This window comes from Sapajus apella, unplaced genomic scaffold (assembly GCF_009761245.1).
Source record: "Sapajus apella isolate SASKATOON/1434 unplaced genomic scaffold, GSC_monkey_1.0 scaffold11, whole genome shotgun sequence".
Lineage (NCBI taxonomy): Eukaryota > Metazoa > Chordata > Mammalia > Primates > Cebidae > Sapajus > Sapajus apella.
Window position 1 is genome coordinate 22,896,564 of NW_022436951.1, and position 7,101 is coordinate 22,903,664.

Genomic DNA, 7,101 nt, shown 5'->3' on the forward strand with positions numbered 1-7,101 from the left:
CCCGGCCCTGGCCTGGTTTCTTAATCAGTTATTCTGAGCTCAAACAACTTCCCAGAGCACTGAGGACCCTGAAAACTTCCCAGTTCTGAGGAATCAGAAGACAGTGAAAATTTTTTCTTTGTCTTATTTTCTTTGTCTTAAGTTTTCTACCTCTCCTCTACAGAGTCACATCCATTTACCAAATCAGAAAGAAACAACTGTGAATGAAACATAGCCCCAGATATTTGCACATCATCACATCCTGCCTTCTGTTATTGTGCTACTGCCTCAGCACTGCAGCATCAGCTTTAACTCCTTGTACTCCCTTCCAGCAGTATCAAGTTAATGAAAGTTGCTAAAATTCATCATACTCTGTCATTCATTCCACAAAATATTCATTGAATGTTTATCGCACATCTGACAATTATCTATGCTTGAGAAACTTCAGTAAATAAAACAGATCTCCACTATATTATGAAATTTACGTTGCAGCATCATGCATTTGTATCTTCCATAGGCTAGTAAACTTCAATAAAACACGGTTTCCTAATTTCTACACATATATTCCAACATTGCCTTCAAACTCATTTTGAGCATTATCTCTTGTGAGAAATCTTCCACATCTGTTTCCTCAATCCTATGCAACGAATTATTTCATCACATAATCTGCAAAATTGTAGTGTAGGTACTCTGTCGTCATCACCTTTATATCTACAAGCTCCATCCATGGCTCATATGATGTTTTGAATGGAAATGCTAGACAAAACTGTCGCTTTGAAATGCTATGTTTGCACCTAATAAAGGCCATGGGGAAAACAGAGTGGGGCAGATCAGTCTGGGTTATGGACTACTAAGGGAAATAACAGTGAGTGCCTGGCTTGAAGGAAAACAGTGACAGAGTATCTTTGATAAGGCTTAGTACAAGCTGTATTACGATCATGTTTGTTCTAATCTTATTCTGGCTGCTTATGTGTTTGTACTAAAAGAGATGTTGGAGGAAGTGAGGTCGGTCTCCTTGGATCTTCTGGCATTTGAATAGACTAACTGACTTCTAGCTTATCTTATGTCTCTTATGTCAGAATCATGATACTGTAAGTTTAGATTCTCATTTTGATTTCTGTAGAAATGTCCAGCTATGGAGCCGATAGTAGCATGCACGTTGCAGGAGAGACAGCTCGTGTCTTTTCCTTTATTATTCTCTAAGCCTAATGAAATTGAGCATTTTGGATGCTTAGATTACTAGATCACACTTTTTTTTTTGGCAAACAATAAATCAGCATGCATTCTTCATGAAATTAATTTAAACAGACCTTAGTTAGACACCGTAAAGAAGAACTTTCCTCTTTATCCCTCTGGTTGGATGCCTTTGTAATAAAAGGGTTTTTTTCTTTTCTTTTTCATTGATTCCTATGTCATTATTCTTATCATAGACTATTAGACCATCTGGACTGGACGCTGTTGAAATTTTCTCTCAAGCACTTGAAGGCTGAATTAAAGACCCTCTTTCTAGTCATCTCCCTAATGAGCAGGGAGATATCTACATAAAATAATCCTTTAGCTGACTCAGTTTTCTAAGTTCACCACTTTGTTTTATGGTTTCTGAGAAGAGGTTAAGGAATAAATTAGTATAATAGAGAGGGCAGAAAGCTTGTGGGTGATTTCAAGAGGATTTCACTTTTATCTTTCCCAGTGGTAGAATTTATTTATTCATAACTGGCTAAATTTTCTATGTTGGCTATCAAAATGTAGTTCAGCTGATAAACTTAACAGATCTGTAATCTGAGGATACTGTGTAGACTAAAGGATCAAACCATGCAATTATTCCAGCTCACTGTGGCTTATCAATATTCATGGATTTAGGTCATCCTTATCATTTCTTGATTTGTGCAAATTGAAAAAAATTAATTGTTCAACTATTTCCCCACCATTTAGTGAAAGCAAATAGATATTTTTAGTTTATATTATCATACATATTTAGATACTGTTTGCCCTGCGGATTATCCATCTCAAACATGTAGCTGAATAACAACATTGACCTTTTGTTAGTAAGACAGTATACACATCAAAAAGAGTATAGCTGCCGTTGAAGGAAAAACTTCAGCTGAAATAAACTCTAAAATGTTTAACTGAGCAATGAATGATTCGTAAATGAGGCAGCTCCCAGAATTATAGCAGATTAAGAGATACTCTAGGGATGCCTTGTGGTCAGAACAAATTTATAGACTAAAAAATAAGAAGGGATGTACAGAAATCAAGGTGAGGTGCAGAAACAGCTGGGTTGGTTATAGCTTGGCATCTGCCTTATTTGAACACAGTTCGAACACTCAGAAGTATATGACTGGTTGAAGTATGGCTGCTGGGATTAGCCAAGACTCAGCTCTGGTTACAGGAACACACTCCTAAATTAGGATTTCAATCTTGTCTACCTATTAAGTTACACTGCAGTTTGTTCGTAAGGACTCAAATATGAAAGTACGCAGTCCTTCTTAGGTCACATTTAGTTTGCTTTAACACTGCTAAAAACACAAATTGTGGAGTCAGACCGACTGGGTTCAAAACCTGGTCCACTCCATATAGGTCACAGGACTTGGCACACATCACTTAGTCTCCTTTGACTTCATTTCTTCAGCTACAAAATGGTGAGAATAGTGAAACATCTAACACAGAGTGGAATAAAGATTAAACAACATAATTGATGGGAAATGCACAACACAGTGCTTGACAAAGAACATGACACAATAAACTTGGAACTTTATGGTTTATGCAATGAATATTAAAACGGAATTCAAGTTAACCTGGAAAGACAGAAATAAGAAACACTAAATCTGCCTAATTTTCTAATATATACTGGTATGGCGTTGCTTGTAAAATGTCCATTACTTAACAATTTCTCTAGTAAGAACATAGCCCTCATTGAGATAAAAAGTCTGCATGAGACCATTTAGGAGAAAATCTTATTGATGGTGATATAATTTGGTTATAAATAGTGTGACTGTACATTCTCATCTGTCTAACAGAATATTAATTTATACCTGTCATGGTGTAATAATTAATAGCATCCCCTTACTTTCTCAATATGATATTGTTTGCCTAACAAATTATATGGTCAAACTAATTTTAAAACATGTACAATAAGTTAAACATAGAGAAACACTATCGAGGCCCTTAATTATTTTTTTTTGCTAAATTATATATTCCACAGGTAAATTGAAACAAAGTATAAGAAAATTATGTGTTTGTTCACCAATCAACAGTTCAATTTGTCTATGTGGCCAGTGAAGTTTAATTGATAATAAATTATAATCTATTATATTATCATTGACAATCTAATTTCCATAAGGAGATTCCAAATCAAATATTCAGATTCAAAATACTTCCAGCTCTTGAACTCACAAAATACAACAAAAATTCCAGCTGGGTGCGGTGGCTTACCCCGTAATCACAGCAATTTGGGAAGCTTAGGCAGGCAGATCACCTGAGGTCAGGAGTTTGAGACTAGCCTGGCCGACATGGTGAAACCCAGTCTCTACTGAAAATAGAAAAAAATCAACTGGGCATGGTGACAGGCGCCTGTAATCCTAGCTACTCAGAAGGCTGAGACAGGAGAGATGCCTGAACCAGAGAGGCGGAGGTTGCAGTGAGCTGAGATCGTTTCACTGCACTCCAGCCTGGGTGACAGAGCAAGACTCTGCCTCAAAAAAAAAAATCCATTGAATTTCAAAGCTACCCCACCAACAAGGGAAGCATTTTCTTTTTGGTGCTAGAATTCTAATATGGAGATTGACATTTCAAAATCACATTTCCCTGATAACCAGGCCAACATATACATTTAATATGAAAAGCTCGATATCTAGGGTAGTTTTAAAAAACTTATGGGTTACACTGCCATTACTCTCCACCAAATACTCATGTTTCAATGTATCTTTTTGTAAACACAAGTTTTGTGTATTAAACCAAAGAGTAAGAGGACTATAATCGATATTGGGAAACAATTCTCAATGAACCTCTTGCATTTCTGCACATAATATTAGTAGATATTGATGGTGTTTTCTTGGCCTATCTATCCACAAATATTTGTATAACAAATAACATTGTAAGACAGTGATGGTATCTCATTCCAGAACAGTGTGCTGGTGTGTTAAAGTTTAATTAAGATAATATCTTCTCTCTGGGCAAAGTTTGGGCAGATTTTCTGGCATCTCATAATGAAAGTTTAGTGTTTCCTCAACTCAGCGTTCCTCAGGGTGATGTAAATCAACATTTACAGCGTCTGGCTAGGCCCACCTGCATTGCTTCTCTGTGATTTGTGGAACATGGAGAATAAGCATGAATGCGAAGCTCACATTGCCTGTTCTGACATAATAATAAAGTTCTTTGCCATAGGACTTGAATCTTTTGCTGGCAACCATGAAACCATTGCAAGCTAATGAGTTAGTTTACAAGGTAGTAAGTTTTCTCTATTAAATTTTAATAAGAAACATATTAGTATTATCGACGTAACATTTAATTTTTTTTTTTTTTTTTGAAACGGAGTTCTGCTCTGATTGCCCAAGCTGGAGTGCAATGTTGCCATCTTGGCTCATTGCAACCTTAGCCTCCTAGGTTCAAGTGATTCTCCCATCTCAGCCTCTTAAGTAGCTAGGATTACAAGCCCATGACACCACATCCAGCTATTTTTTCTTTTTTTTTGTATTTTCAGTAGAAACGGGGTTTTATCATATTGGTTAGGCTGGTCTCAAACTCCAGACCTCATGTGATTCTCCCGCCATAGCCTCCCAAATTGCTGGAATTACAGGTGTGGGTCACCGTGTCTGGCCCACATTTAATTTTTATACTTAAGTTTTACCTATGTCTGCCTAGGAATACACAGAACTCTGTGTGTATGTGTGTGTGTGTGTGCGTGTGTGTGTGTGTGTGTGTGCATATTTGCAATGTATACTTTAAAGTAAATTATATTACTCAAAAATAAATTCTATTTCACAATAGAAAATAGGAAATTATGACTTTACACAAATGTAAATCTGATCATGTTATCAGAAAAAGTCATTCTGATTAAATAACAGTAATTTTTAACGTCTAGCACAAAGACAATTTTGGGGACAAAGACAAAATAACTAACCATGTGTATTAGCTTGGTTTCATGCTGTTAATAAAGACAGACCCAAGACTGAGTGATTAATAAACAAAAAAGGTTTAATTGACTCATGGTTCAGCGTGACTGGGGAGGCCTCAGGAATTTTACAATCATGGCAAAAGGGAAAGCAGACATGTCCTTCTCCACATGGCAGCAGCAAGGAGAGGTACAGAGTGAAGCAGGGAGAAGCCCCTTATGAAACCCTCAATATAGGGTCCAGCCCTAGAGGGTTCTGTGAGCCCCTCCCTGCTGGTGCAGAGAGGAGGAACTGCAGAAATAGAAGACACAGACCCAGAGGTAGAGAAAAGACAGTTTGGGCTCAGGGGTCCACTGCCAGCCAAAGCACGTAGACCTGCAGTGGCACCGAGTGCCTGGACACCCTGACATTCATTGAGTACAAAGCAGGGGGCAGGGAAGGTGGGGTGAGGTAATGGTGGTCGGTCATAGGGTCAGGTCAACCACGTGTCTTGAAGATAGGGGGCCCAAGACTTTCAAGTAGCCGAGGGGAGGAGAAAAGCTAATGCATCAGCACTCTTTGCATATTTGTCAGAAATATCAAGGACACTAAGATTATGTTATTATTATTAATTCTTATCTGTTAAGAAGAAGAGAGACCAGTGCAGAAGCAGAGCATGAGAGCAGCCATGGAACGTGACCACTGAAGCGCAGCCTCACATGGAGACAGTTAAGCAGCCGATGTCTGTGGGTTTTCCGACAGCTGTCAGGCCTTGCCACAAGAGCTTGGAGAAGCGGAGTTTTCTCCTAACCTCCCCAGGAAGATATCTCGGTCATTTTGGACATCTCCTTCCCTAGCTGGCTAAACAGCGGGCGCTTTCACAGCACTGGTGCGGCTGCACAGCCGAGGCGCCCTCCAGCAGCCCTTATGCGGCGTGACAGAGGGCTTAGAGCATCTTGCCTTAGGATCACTTTGTTCACAATGTCACCTCAGCTCCATGCTTCATAACCCGGTAGTCATTAGTAAAATTAAAGGTTATACGGAGTATATATCTTTATGATTGTAAGTGAGTAACTATAAGATTATATATGATTATATAAAGGAATAACTATGTGCCTACATTTCTAATTCTTTTCTAAATCAATATTTATATGGGAACAGGCTGTGTCTTCAGACTTTTGCCACAGCATTTGTGGGGTTCCCCCCTACACCTCAGATCTCATGAAAACTCACTATCACCAGAAGAGCATGGAGCTAACCACACACATGATTCAATTACCTCCCACTGGGTCCTTCCAATGACACATGGGGATTACAAGAGCTAAAATTCAAGATGAGTTTGGGTGGGGACACAAAGCAAAACCACATCATTCCACCCCTCCCTCTCCCAAATCTCATGTCTTCACATTTCAAAACCCCATCATGCCTTCCCAATATTACCTCAAAGTCTTAACTCATTCCAGCATTAACTCAAAAGTCCTACTTCAAAGTCTCATCTCAGATAAGGCAATTCCCTTCCACTTATGAGTCTATAAAATCAAAAGCAAGTGAGTTACTACCTAGGTACAATGAGGGTACAGGCACTGGGTAAATACATACGTTTGAAATGGGAGAAATTATCCAAAAGAAAAGGGCTAAAGGCCTCATATAATTTTTAAATCCAATATGGCAGTCATTAAACTTTAAAGTTCCAAAATGATTTTCTTTAACTCCATGTCTCACATGCAGGTCACATTGATGCAACAGGCTCCCATGCCCATGGGCATCTCTGCCCCTGTGACTGTGACTTTGCAGGGTACAGCTCTCCTCCTGGCCATTTCACGGGCTGGCATTGAGTGTCTGCAGTTTTTCCAGGCACAAGATACAAGCTGTTGGTAGATCTACCATTCGGGGGTCTGAACAATAGTGGTCCTCTTCTTATTGCTCCAATAGGCAGTGTCCCAGTGGAGACTCTGTGTGGGGCTTCAACCCCACATTTCCCTTTCATAGTTCCCTAGCAGAAGTTCTCAATGAGGGCCCCATCCCTGCAGCA

At 39.0% G+C, this 7,101-nt stretch overlaps 1 long non-coding RNA gene across 1 annotated transcript; it reads right to left on the minus strand.

The window, feature by feature from the left end:
* Nucleotides 1-2,978: 2,978 nt before the first annotated feature.
* On the minus strand, nt 2,979-6,654 carry LOC116552175. Its single transcript, XR_004269260.1, has 3 exons — nt 6,510-6,654; nt 5,913-5,914; nt 2,979-2,989 (listed from the first exon to the last, which is right to left on the minus strand). It is a non-coding gene; the product is annotated as an uncharacterized LOC116552175 (long non-coding RNA).
* Between the last annotated feature and the right edge of the window lie 447 nt (nt 6,655-7,101).